This window comes from Oncorhynchus gorbuscha, unplaced genomic scaffold, assembly GCF_021184085.1.
Source record: "Oncorhynchus gorbuscha isolate QuinsamMale2020 ecotype Even-year unplaced genomic scaffold, OgorEven_v1.0 Un_scaffold_9068, whole genome shotgun sequence".
NCBI lineage: Eukaryota > Metazoa > Chordata > Actinopteri > Salmoniformes > Salmonidae > Oncorhynchus > Oncorhynchus gorbuscha.
Window position 1 is genome coordinate 1 of NW_025752115.1, and position 13,400 is coordinate 13,400.

A 13,400-nucleotide genomic window follows, 5' to 3' on the forward strand; every position below is an offset into this window, starting at 1 on the left:
CTGATGTCACAATGAAGGTGATGAGGAACAATGAGGAACCATGATAACTAAAAGATGAAAAGGTAAGCTTGTGAAACCTCTCCTTCGCTCACACACACACACACACACACACACACACACACACACACACACACACACACACACACACACACACACACACACACACACACACACACACACACACACACACACACACACACACACACACGAGAGATCAAGGTGCAGACAGACAGGGTGTGTGAGGTTGCAGGAACAGATAAGGAACTTAATGGCATTGGGATCACAAACAGGCTCATAGCAAACTATCATTAAGGCAAAGGATGAGTGTGTTGTTGAGGGTGTGTGTGTGTGTGTCATGTTAGCCAACGGCCAAGTCGAGAGCGTGTGTTTCAGTTGTCAGTGTGCGTGCGTGTTGGGTGTGTGTGAGTCACTCTGTGTGTGTGGTATTGAACAGTCCCCGGGGGTCAGTCCTGGCTAGCTTGACGGGTGGCTCCAGGGACTCCTCCCCATCTCCCAGACCAGCGGAGTTAGACGGCACGGTCATCTCTACCCCCTCTTCATCACTCTCCTCCTCATCCTCTTCCTCATCTGAGACACACACACAGATATATTAACCGTTTACAGGTTTATTGTGGCCACATTATTAGAGATGAAGGGTTGCAGGGTGAGACATTACCTTTATCAGGGTCCTGACAGTTCAGACTCCTGCCCACACTGGCAAACTGAGAGAGAGAGAGACGATCAGAAGTGCATCGTGTGTGTGTGTGTGTGTGTGTGTGTGTGTGTGTGTGTGTGTGTGTACCTCTCCCATGACAGCGATGGGCGTCTCTCCTTTAGCCTGGGCCACTCTGTGTTCTACCAGGTGTGTGTGTGTGTGTGTGTGTGTGTGTGTGTGTGTGTGTGTGTGTGTGTGTGTGTGTGTGTGTGTGTGTGTGTGTGTGTGTGTGTGTGTGTGTGTGTACCTCTCCCATGACAGCGATGGGTGTCTCTCCTTTAGCCTGGGCCACTCTGTGTTCTATCAGGTGTGTGTGTGTGTGTGTGTACTTCCATGATTTCAGCGTATGGGTGTCTCCTTTAGCCTGGGCCACTCTGTGTTCATCAGGTGTGTGTGTGTGTGTACTTCTCCCATGACAGCGATGGGCGTCTTCTCCTTAGCCTGGGCCACTCTGTGTTCTACCAGGTAGTACATACTCACTCATACAGCAGTCTGATCAGGTGGAAGGATCCGAAGCTGGCAGCACTACGCAGAGTCAGGTCTCTAATCACCATGGAACTGGGGGTAGAGAGAGACAGGGCTCTAATCACCATGGAGCTGGGGGGGTAGAGAGAGACAGGTCTCTAATCACCATGGAACTGGGGGGTAGAGAGAGACAGGTCTCTAATCACCATGGAACTGGGGGGGTAGAGAGAGACAGGTCTCTAATCACCATGGAACTGGGGGGTAGAGAGAGACAGGTCTCTAATCACCATGGAACTGGGGGGTAGAGAGAGACAGGTCTCTAATCACCATGGAACTGGGGGTAGAGAGAGTCAGGTCTCTAATCACCATGGAACTGGGGGTAGAGAGAGACAGGTCTCTAATCACCATGGAACTGGGGGGTAGAGAGAGACAGGTCTCTAATCACCATGGAACTGGGGGGTAGAGAGAGACAGGTCTCTAATCACCATGGAACTGGGGGGTAGAGAGAGACAGGTCTCTAATCACCATGGAACTGGGGGGTAGAGAGAGACAGGTCTCTAATCACCATGGAACTGGGGGGTAGAGAGAGTCAGGTCTCTAATCACCATGGAACTGGGGGGTAGAGAGAGACAGGTCTCTAATCACCATGGAACTGGGGGGTAGAGAGAGACAGGTCTCTAATCACCATGGAACTGGGGGTAGAGAGAGACAGGTCTCTAATCACCATGGAACTGGGGGGTAGAGAGACAGGTGAAGAGACAGGTCTCTAATCACCATGGAACTGAGGGGGTAGAGAGAGACAGGTCTCTAATCACCATGGAACTGGGGGGTAGAGAGAGACAGGTCTCTAATCACCATGGAACTGAGGGGGGTAGAGAGAGACAGGTCTCTAATCGCCATGGATCTGGGGGTAGAGAGAGACAGGTCTCTAATCATCATGGAACTGGGGGTAGAGAGAGACAGGTCTCTAATCACCATGGAACTGGGGGTAGAGAGAGACATGTCTCTAATCACCATGGAGCTGGGGGGTAAAGAGAGACAGGTCTCTAATCACCATGGAGCTGAGGGGGGTTGAGAGAGACAGGTCTCTAATCACCATGGAGCTGGGGGGGTAAAGAGAGACAGGTCTCTAATCACCATGGAACTGGGGGTAGAGAGAGACAGGTCTCTAATCACCATGGAGCTGGGGGGTGGGGGGGTAAAGAGAGACAGGTCTCTAATCACCATGGAGCTGGGGGGGTTGAGAGTGACAGGTCTCTAATCACCATGGAGCTGGGGGGGTAGAGTGAGTCAGGTCTCTAATCACCATGGAGCTGGGGGTGGTGGGGGTTGAGAGAGACAGGTCTCTAATCACCATGGAGCTGGGGGTGGGGTAGAGACAGACAGGTCTCTAATCACCATGGAACTGGGGGAAGGGTAGAGAGAGTCAGGTCTCTAATCACCATGGAACTGGGGGGGTAGAGTGAGTCAGGTCTCTAATCACCATGGAACTGGGGGTAGAGAGAGACAGGTCTCTAATCATCATGGAACTGGGGAGGAGGGTAGAGAGAGGGAGGGGGAGGGGACAAGAAGAGGATGGGAAACATTCAAACCAAAGAGCCTTTGATGCTCACTTTCTCTGTCTTCAAAACATCCTCTTCTCTCACCTGTAGAAGCTCCACCGCAGCAGGAAGAGCTTGGCAGCCTGAGGGAAGGCTGCAGGGCTGTGTGGGTAGGGCTTTAGGACCTGGGAGACCACGCCGTCCAGCCAGGCAGCCCACTGCTCCAGAGAGTTATGTTGTTGTAATGTCTGCTTGAAGTCCTGCTCCAACCTCTGGATCACAGCATCCTCACAACCACACACCCACGACGCCTGTTCCTACAGGGGGGAGAGAGAGACAGGAGTATAGGAGCACACCATCCTCACAACCACACACCCACGACGCCTGTTCCTACAGGGGGAGAGAGAGACAGGAGTATAGGATCACACCATCCTCACACCCACGACGCCTGTTCCTACAGGGGGGAAGAGACAGGAGTATAGGATCACACCATCCTCACAACCACACACCCACGACGCCTGTTCCTACAGGGGAGAGAGAGAGACAGGAGTATAGGAGCACACCATCCTCACAACCACACACCCACGACGCCTGTTCCTACAGGGGGGAGAGAGAGACAGGAGTATAGGATCACACCATCCTCACAACCACACACCCACGACGCCTGTTCCTACAGGGGAGAGAGAGACAGGAGTATAGGATCACACCATCCTCACAACCACGACGTTCCTGTTCCTATAGGGGAGAGAGAGACAGGAGTATAGGTTGGAGAGAGAGACAGGATTATAGGTTGAGAGAGAGATAGAGAGACAGGATTATAGGTTGAGAGAGAGAGAGAGAGATTAGAGGAGAGATTATAGGTTGAGAGAGGGAGAGAGGAGAGAGAGTTGAGAGAGAGAGATTATAGGTTGGAGAGAGAGACAGGATTATAGGTTGGAGAGAGAGAGACAGGATTATAGGTTGAGAGAGAGAGAGAGACAGGATTATAGGTTGAGAGAGAGAGAGAGAGAGAGAGAGGTTGAGAGAGAGAGAGAGAGAGAGAGAGAGAGAGAGAGAGAGAGAGAGAGAGAGAGAGAGAGAGAGAGAGAGAGAGAGAGAGAGAGAGAGAGAGAGAGAGAGAGAGAGAGAGAGAGAGAGAGAGAGAGAGAGAGACAGGAGTATAGGTTGGAGAGAGAGAGAGAGAGAGACAGGAGTATAGGTTGGAGAGAGAGAGAGAATAGGTTGGAGAGAGAGAGAGAATTATAGGTTGGGAGAGAGACAGGAGTATAGGTTGGAGAGAGAGAGAGAATTATAGGTTGGAGAGAGAGAGAGAGGATTATAGGTTGGAGAGAGAGAGACAGGATTATAGGTTGGAGAGAGAGAGACAGGATTATAGTTTGGAGAGAGAGAGAGAGAGAGAGAGAGAGAGAGACAGGAGTATAGGTTGGAGAGAGAGAGAGAGAGAGAGAGAGAGACAGGAGTATAGGTTGGAGAGAGAGAGAGAGAGAGAGAGAGAGAGAGAGAGAGAGAGAGAGAGAGAGAGAGAGAGAGAGAGAGAGAGAGAGAGAGAGAGAGAGAGAGAGACAGGAGTATAGGTTGGAGAGAGAGAGAGGTAGTGGTTAGAAGGTATCCAGACAGAGAGAGAGAGGTAGTGGTTAGAAGGTATCCAGACAGAGAGAGAGAGGTAGTGGTTAGAAGGTATCCAGACAGAGAGAGAGAGGTAGTGGTTAGAAGGTATCCAGACAGAGAGAGAGAGGTAGTGGTTAGAAGGTATCCAGACAGAGAGAGGTAGTGGTTAGAAGGTATCCAGACAGAGAGAGGGAGGTAGTGGTTAGAAGGTATCCAGACAGAGAGAGAGAGGTAGTGGTTAGAAGGTATCCAGACAGAGAGAGGTAGTGGTTAGAAGGTATCCAGACAGACAGAGAGAGGTAGTGGTTAGAAGGTATCCAGACAGAGAGAGATAGTGGTTAGAAGGTATCCAGACAGAGAGAGGTAGTGGTTAGAAGGTATCCAGACAGAGAGAGGTAGTGGTTAGAAGGTATCCAGACAGAGAGAGAGGTAGTGGTTAGAAGGTATCCAGACAGAGAGAGGTAGTGGTTAGAAGGTATCCAGACAGAGAGAGAGGTAGTGGTTAGAAGGTATCCAGACAGAGAGAGAGAGGTAGTGGTTAGAAGGTATCCAGACAGAGAGAGAGAGGTAGTGGTTAGAAGGTATCCAGACAGAGAGAGAGGTAGTGGTTAGAAGGTATCCAGACAGAGAGAGAGGTAGTGGTTAGAAGGTATCCAGACAGAGAGAGGTAGTGGTTAGAAGGTATCCAGACAGAGAGAGAGGTAGTGGTTAGAAGGTATCCAGACAGAGAGAGAGAGGTAGTGGTTAGAAGGTATCCAGACAGAGAGAGAGGTAGTGGTTAGAAGGTATCCAGACAGAGAGAGAGAGGTAGTGGTTAGAAGGTATCCAGACAGAGAGATAGAGGTAGTGGTTAGAAGGTATCCAGACAGAGGGAGGTAGTGGTTAGAAGGTATCCAGACAGAGAGAGGTAGTGGTTAGAAGGTATCCAGACAGAGAGAGAGGTAGTGGTTAGAAGGTATCCAGACAGAGGTAGTGGTTAGAAGGTATCCAGACAGACCTGCACGTTAGTGAAGTCAACTCTGTTGAGGTCACTCAGCATCTGATTGATCTGGGCGGTGTTCTGGAGGACGGCCCTGGCTGCCTGGGCCAGGTGGTTTAGACTGGTGTAGCGACGCAGCGTCTGGGCAAACGCCCCCGCACACATCACCTGGAGGGGAGGAAAGGGAGACGGGAGAGAGGAGGAAGAGGGGGAGACGGGAGGGAAGGAGGGGGAGGAGTGGGAGAGGAGGAGGGGGAGGAGTGGGAGACGGGAGAGAGGAGGGGAGGAGGGGGAGACGGGAGAGAGGAGGGGAGGAGGGGGAGACGGAGAGAGGAGGGGAGACGGGAGAGAGGAGGGGAGACGGGAGAGAGGAGGGGAGGAGGGAGAGACGGGAGGGGGAGGAGGGAGAGACGGGAGAGAGGAGGGGGGAGACGGGGAGAGGAGGGGAGGAGGGGGAGAGAGGTGGGGTGGAGGGGGAGAGAGGAGGGAGGAGAGAGAGACGGGGGAGAGAGGAGGGGAGGAGGGGGAGAGAGGAGGGAGGAGGGAGAGGTAATGTAGTTTTGTGGAAGAGTGTTTGTATTGTGTGTGTGTGTGTGTGTGTGTGTGTGTGTGTGTGTGTGTGTGTGTGTGTGTGTGTGTGTGTGTGTGTGTGTGTGTGTGTGTGTGTGTGTGTGTGTGTGTGTGTGTGAGATCACACCTTCATGCGGACCATCTCCTCTGGTATGTTCATCATGGCGCTTGTCAGCCAGCTCTCTAGACTCTTGGCAAAGTTACGGATGGCTTGAGTTAAGGCACCTGACAGAGAGAGAGATGGAGAGGGAGGGAGATGAGCGAGAAACGTAGCTAGTCATATGTTTTAGAAGACATTACATGTGCTGTCATTTAGTGTTATGTAGCTCTAATGTCATGTTGTGTGGCTCTAATGTCATGTTGTGTAGCTCTAATGTCATGTTGTGTAGCTCTAACGTCATGTTGTGTAGCTCTAACGTCATGTTGTGTAGCTCTAATGGCATGTAGACCTAATGTCATGTTGTGTAGCTCTAATGTCATGTTGTGTAGCTCTAAACATGTTGTGTAGCTCTAATGTTGTGTAGCTCTAATGGCATGTAGACCTAATGTCATGTTGTGTGGCTCTAATGTCATGTTGTGTAGCTCTAATGTCATGTTGTGTAGCTCTAATGGCATGTAGACCTAATGTCATGTTGTGTAGCTCTAATGTCATGTTGTGTAGACCTAACGTCATGTTGTGTAGCTCTAATGTCATGTTGTGTAGACCTAACGTCATGTTGTGTAGCTAATGTCTAGCTCTGTCATGTTGTGTAGCTCTAATGTCTAACGTCATGTTGTGTAGCTCTAATGTCATGTTGTGTAGCTCTAATGGCATGTAGACCTAACGTCATGTTGTGTAGCTCTAAAGTCATGTTGTGTAGCTCTAATGGCATGTAGACCTAATGTCATGTTGTGTAGCTCTAATGTCATGTAGACCTAACGTCATGTTGTGTAGCTCTAATGGCATGTAGACCTAATGTCATGTTGTGTAGCTCTAATGTCATGTTGTGTAGACCTAACGTCATGTTGTGTAGCTCTAATGTCATGTTGTGTAGCTCTAACGTCATGTTGTGTAGACCTAACGTCATGTTGTGTAGCTCTAATAGCATGTAGCTCTGTCATGTTGTGTAGACCTAACGTCATGTTGTGTAGCTCTAATGTCATGTTGTGTAGCTCTAACGTCATGTTGTGTAGCTCTAATGTCATGTTGTGTAGACCTAACGTCATGTTGTGTAGCTCTAACGGCATGTTGTGTAGCTCTAATGTCATGTTGTGTAGACCTAACGTCATGTTGTGTAGCTCTAATGGCATGTAGACCTAATGTCATGTTGTGTAGCTCTAATGTCATGTTGTGTGGCTCTAATGTCATGTTGTGTAGCTCTAATGGCATGTAGCTCTAATGTCATGTTGTGTAGACCTAACGTCATGTTGTGTAGACCTAACGTCATGTTGTGTAGCTCTAATGGCATGTAGACCTAATGTCATGTTGTGTAGCTCTAATGGCATGTAGACCTAATGTCATGTTGTGTAGCTCTAATGTCATGTTGTGTAGCTCTAATGGCATGTAGACCTAATGTCATGTTGTGTAGCTCTAATGTCATGTTGTGTAGACTTAACGTCATGTTGTGTAGCTCTAACGTCATGTTGTGTAGCTCTAACGTCATGTTGTGTAGCTCTAACGTCATGTTGTGTAGACTTAACGTCATGTTGTGTAGACTTAACCTCATGTTGTGTAGCTCTAATGGCATGTAGCTCTAATGTCATGTTGTGTAGACCTAACGTCATGTTGTGTAGATCTAATGGCATGTAGCTCTAATGTCATGTTGTGTAGACCTAACGTCATGTTGTGTAGCTCTAACGTCATGTTGTGTAGCTCTAACGTCATGTTGTGTAGCGTCTAGACCTAACGTCATGTTGTGTAGACGTCTAACGTCATGTTGTGTAGCTCTAACGTCATGTTGTGTAGCTCTAACGTCATGTTGTGTAGCTCTAACGTCATGTTGTGTAGCTCTAACGTCATGTTGTGTAGCTCTAACGTCATGTTGTGTAGCTCTAACGTCATGTTGTGTAGCTCTAACGTCATGTTGTGTAGCTCTAACGTCATGTTGTGTAGCTCTAACGTCATGTTGTGTAGCTCTAACGTCATGTTGTGTAGCTCTAACGTCATGTTTGTGTAGCTCTAACGTCATGTTGTGTAGCTCTAACGTCATGTTGTGTAGCTCTAACGTCATGTTGTGTAGCTCTAACGTCATGTTGTGTAGCTCTAACGTCATGTTGTGTAGCTCTAACGTCATGTTGTGTAGCTCTAACGTCATGTTGTGTAGCTCTAACGTCATGTTGTGTAGCTCTAACGTCATGTTGTGTAGCTCTAACGTCATGTTGTGTAGCTCTAACGTCATGTTGTGTAGCTCTAACGTCATGTTGTGTAGCTCTAACGTCATGTTGTGCTCTAGCTAGCTCTAACGTCATGTTGTGTAGCTCTAACGTCATGTTGTGTAGCTCTAACGCTCTAACGTCATGTTGTGTAGCTCGTCATGTTGTGTAGCTCTAACGCTCTACGTCATGTTGTGTAGCTCTAACGTCATGTTGTGTAGCTCTAACGTCATGTTGTGTAGCTCTAACGTCATGTTGTGTAAGCTCTAACGTCATGTTGTGTAGCTCTAACGTCATGTTGTGTAGCTCTAACGTCAACGTCATGTTGTGTAGCTCTAACGTCATGCTCTAACGTCATGTGTAGCTCTAACGTCATGTTGTAGTACGCTAGCTCTAACGTCATGTTGTGTAGCTCTAACGTCATGTTGTGTAGCGCTAACGTCATGTTGTGTAGCTCTAACGTCATGTTGTGTAGCTCTAACGTCATAACTCACTGGGGATGGGTCGTAATACGTCGGGGATGAGGATCTCCACCAGGGTCTGGTACAGTGTGTTGTCACAGTCTCTGGTCCAGTGAACAACTGGCTGGTACTTACACAGCACCACCAGGTACCACTTAGGTAGACGCTCCTCTGACTCACCGTGACTGGAGACACACACACACACACACACACACACACACACACACACACACACACACACACACACACACACACACACACACACACACACACACACACACACACACACACACACACACACACACACACACAGTTAGATTTTGTGTGTTGTAATGTGTGACATGTAGAACGTGTGTGTTTCACTCACACGCTGAGTGTGTCTGCGTCGATGCTCTCGCTGAACCTCCAGAAGGTTTTCCACAGCGTCTCCACCAGAGTGAACTGCAGGTTCACCATCACATCCAGAATGGCCTGCACAGACATGACATAGCACTACGTAAGAATGATAAAACACTACGTAAGAATGATAAAACACTACATTTGTCTGACATTACACTACATTAGACTGACATAGCACACCTGTAGACTGACATAGCACACCTGTAGACTGACATAGCACACCTGTAGACTGACAGCCCACCTGTAGACTGACATAGCCCACCTGTAGACTGACATAGCACTACGTAAGAATGATAAAACACTACATTTGTCTGACATAGTATTTTAACAGACATGGAAGATAGAAAGTCATAACATGACATTTGACCCACAAAACTGGACATAGACCTACATTGGACAAAGCACTACATTAGACAGAGATAGCACTACATTAGACAGAGAGATAGCAATACATTAGACAGAGATAGCACTACATTAGACAGAGATAGCACTACATTAGACAGAGATAGCACTACATTAGACAGAGATAGCACTACATTAGACAGAGATAGCACTACATTAGACAGAGATAGCACTACATTAGACAGAGATAGCACTACATTAGACAGAGATAGCAATACATTAGACAGAGATAGCAATACATTAGACTGACAAAGCACGACATTAGACTGACAAAGCACGACATTAGACAGACATAAACACTACACAAGATTGTCATACATTTTCATTACACTACAATAGACTAACACACTGTTTACCAACCCTGGTCCTGGAACTAAAACACCTGATTCTTCATCTCAACTCATCATCGTTATCGTTAGTGGAATCAAGACAGACATAGTAGGCACAACACTTCATAAGACTGCCAGCAGTGCGTTTTAGACCGTTTACCTCACAGTGTTCCCTGTAGAGCTGTTGGAAGGCTGTGATGTGTTCTGGAACGATCCCATCAGGAAGAGGTCTGTCCTGCAGATCCAACTCTGGGAACTCAGGCAGCGCCCGCGACGCGTCTGGACAACAACAACGGTCACATTGCTGTGTTATTATGTGTGGAATTACATGTCCATGATTTACAATGTGTTGATCTGTGTGCTTCACATTGGTTTAGTATGATTCCTAGCATTGTTTCTGCCATTATTTACATACGGAGACATTCTTGTTACTACGTGTGTGTGTGTGTGCGTGTGCGTGTGCGTGATGCACATTTCGGTACATTTTCTGCCGACTAACCGACCCTCGTTAACTGGTCGACAAACGGTTGAACAGTAAAATGACCAGCAGAAGATACTATACATACAAAGACCTGACATGTTAATGGAAACACGCAACACTAGCAGGCCTGTCATCGTCCAGTCAAAGGCTCTCGCCTCTAATTGGACAACTCCTGTAATGAAGCAGATCATAAAACATCATTTGTAAAACACTATTAGCAGAAAACACCATTCTAAACAGAGCACCTGATACCAGCCGTTCCATATGTGTTAGCAACTAGGAGGAGAAATCTAATAGCAACTAGGATGATAATACGACTAGGATGGGATGATAACACGACTAGGATGGGATGATAACACAACTAGGATGGGATGATAATACGACTAGGATGGGATGATAATACGACTAGGATGGGATGATAATACGACTAGGATGGGATGATAACACGACTAGGATGGGATGATAACACGACTAGGATGGGATGATAATACGGCTAGGATGGGATGATGATACGACTAGGATGGGATGATGATACGACTAGGATGGGATGATGATACGCTAGGATGGGATGATGGGATGGGATGATGATACGACTAGGATGGGATGATAATACGACTAGGATGGGATGATAATACGACTAGGATGGGATGATAATACGGCTGGGATGATGATGGGATGATATGATACGACTAGGATGGGATGATAACACGACGGCTAGGATGGGATGATGATACGACTAGGATGGGATGATGATACGACGACTAGGATGGGATGATAACTAGGATGGGATGATAATACGACTAGGATGGATGATGATACGACTAGGATGGGATGATAATACGACTAGGATGGGATGATGATACGACTAGGATGAAGATACGACTAGGATGGGATGATAATACGACTAGGATGGGGATGATAACACGACTAGGATGGGATGATGATACGACTAGGATGGGATGATGATACGACTAGGATGGGATGATGATACGACTAGGATGGGATGATAGATACGACTAGGATGGGATGAAGATACGACTAGGATGGGATGATGATACGACTAGGATGGGATGAAGATACGACTAGGATGGGATGATGATACTAGGATGGGATAGGATGGGATGATGATACGACTAGGATGGGATGACTAGGATGGGATGATAATACGACTAGGATGGGATGATAATACAACTAGGATGATGGCTTTGACTTCTGGGCAACAGAAGAAAGTTGGGGTGAACATCAATAGAACAGGAGAGAAATGCTGGTTAACGGCATCAGGAGTCTCTATAAAATAATTGCCTCCACATTTCTATAGAATAATTTTGACAAGGCTACTTTGAAGAAAGGCAAGACATGCCTCTTTGTTTGAAGTAAAAGTAAAACATTCAGGTTTCAAACAAATCTTTTTATTTTATATTTTAAATTTTACCCCTTTTTCTCCCCAATTTTGTGGTATCCAATTGTTGTTGTAGCTACTATCTTGTCTCATCGCTGCAACTCCCGTACGGGCTCGGGAGAGACGGGCTCGGGAGAGACGAAGGTTGAGTCATGCGTCCTCCGATACACACAACCCAACCCTGCTTCTTAACACAGTGCGCATCCAACCCGGAAGCCAGCCGCACCAATGCGGAGAAACACCATGCACCTGGCCACCTTGGCTAGCGCACACTGCACCCAGCCCGCCACAGGAGTGGCCCCAGTGCTGATGAACAAGGACACCCCTACCGACCCGCCCTCCCTAACTTGACTGACTAGGTAATTATGCGTCACCCACGGACAGTTTCAAACAATTTTAGTGCAAAGTGGTGTGTGACTTGCTGACAGCTGCCTGCGTTGACTAAAGTCCAACACGTCACACCCCAGCACGTCACCCCCCAGCACGTCACCCCCCAGTACGTCACACCCCAGCACGTCACACCCCAGCCACGTCACCCCCCAGCACGTCACCCCCAGCCACGTCACCCCCAACACGTCACCCCCAACACGTCACCCCAACACGTCACCCCCAACACGTCACCCCCCAGCACGTCACACCCCAGCACGTCACACCCCAGCACGTTACACCCCAGCACGTCACCCCCCAGCACGTCACACCCCAGCACGTCACACCCCAGCACGTTACACTCCAGCACGTCACCCCCCAGCACGTTACCCCCCAGCACGTTACACCCCAGTACCATCTTTTAGATAGCTCTCGAGCTGTCTGACAGATGATAGGCTATTCCACTCCTCTGTGTGTGTGTGTGTGTGTGTGTGTGTGTGTACCTCGTCCCTGTCCACTCACCCAGGAACTGCTGGTATTGTTGCACTTGAGCTGAGATGTCACTGAGCCCTGCCCCCTGCTGCTGCCCCGCCCCCAGAGACATCCCATTGGACATGCCCTCCACCTTCAGAACCGGCTTTACCCTATTGGACAGAACAGCTGTCAAAAGAGAGAGAGAGACAGGAAGAGACAGGAAAGAGACAGAGAGACAGGAAGAGAGAGAGAGGGAGACAAGAAGAGAGAGAGAGGGAGACAGGAAGAGAGAGAGAGAGACAGGAAGAGAGAGAGAGAGACAGGAAGAGAGAGAGCGAGAGAGAGACAGGAAGAGAGAGAGAGAGAGAGAGAGAGAGAGAGAGAGAGAGACAGAAAGAGAGAGAGACAGAAAGAGAGAGGAAGAGACAGAGAGACAGGAAGAGAGAGACACCCCCCTACCTGTGTTTCTGAGAGAAGGGTTGCTGTCTCAAAGCGAGGTGCTGCTGGTCGTCTATCAGACGGAGCAGAGAGGAGGTGGCCTTGATACGAAGACCATAGTAGTGGTACTTCGAGTTCCCTCTGAGACACAGGGGCATCTGATTATTACATGAGATTTACCGGAGCCTCTGCCACTACGGAACAGGTGTGTTTTATACAGTTGAAGTCGGACGTTTACATACACTTAGGTTGGAGTCATTAAAACTCCTTTTTCAACTCCACAAATTTCTTGTTGGTTTTTATTACTTAAAAAAAATGTTGCTCAAAACCCATGAGTGGCCAAGGGTTAGAACACCTTTATTGCTTCAGGTGAGTGAGCAAAGAGGCCCTTTATTCACTGTTAACTGTTATTGTTGTGTAG

General features: G+C 48.1%; 1 pseudogene; it reads right to left on the reverse strand.

Annotated features, from left to right (window-relative positions):
* Positions 1-6: 6 nt before the first annotated feature.
* On the reverse strand, positions 7-13,152 carry LOC124030056 (annotated as a pseudogene).
* Between the last annotated feature and the right edge of the window lie 248 nt (positions 13,153-13,400).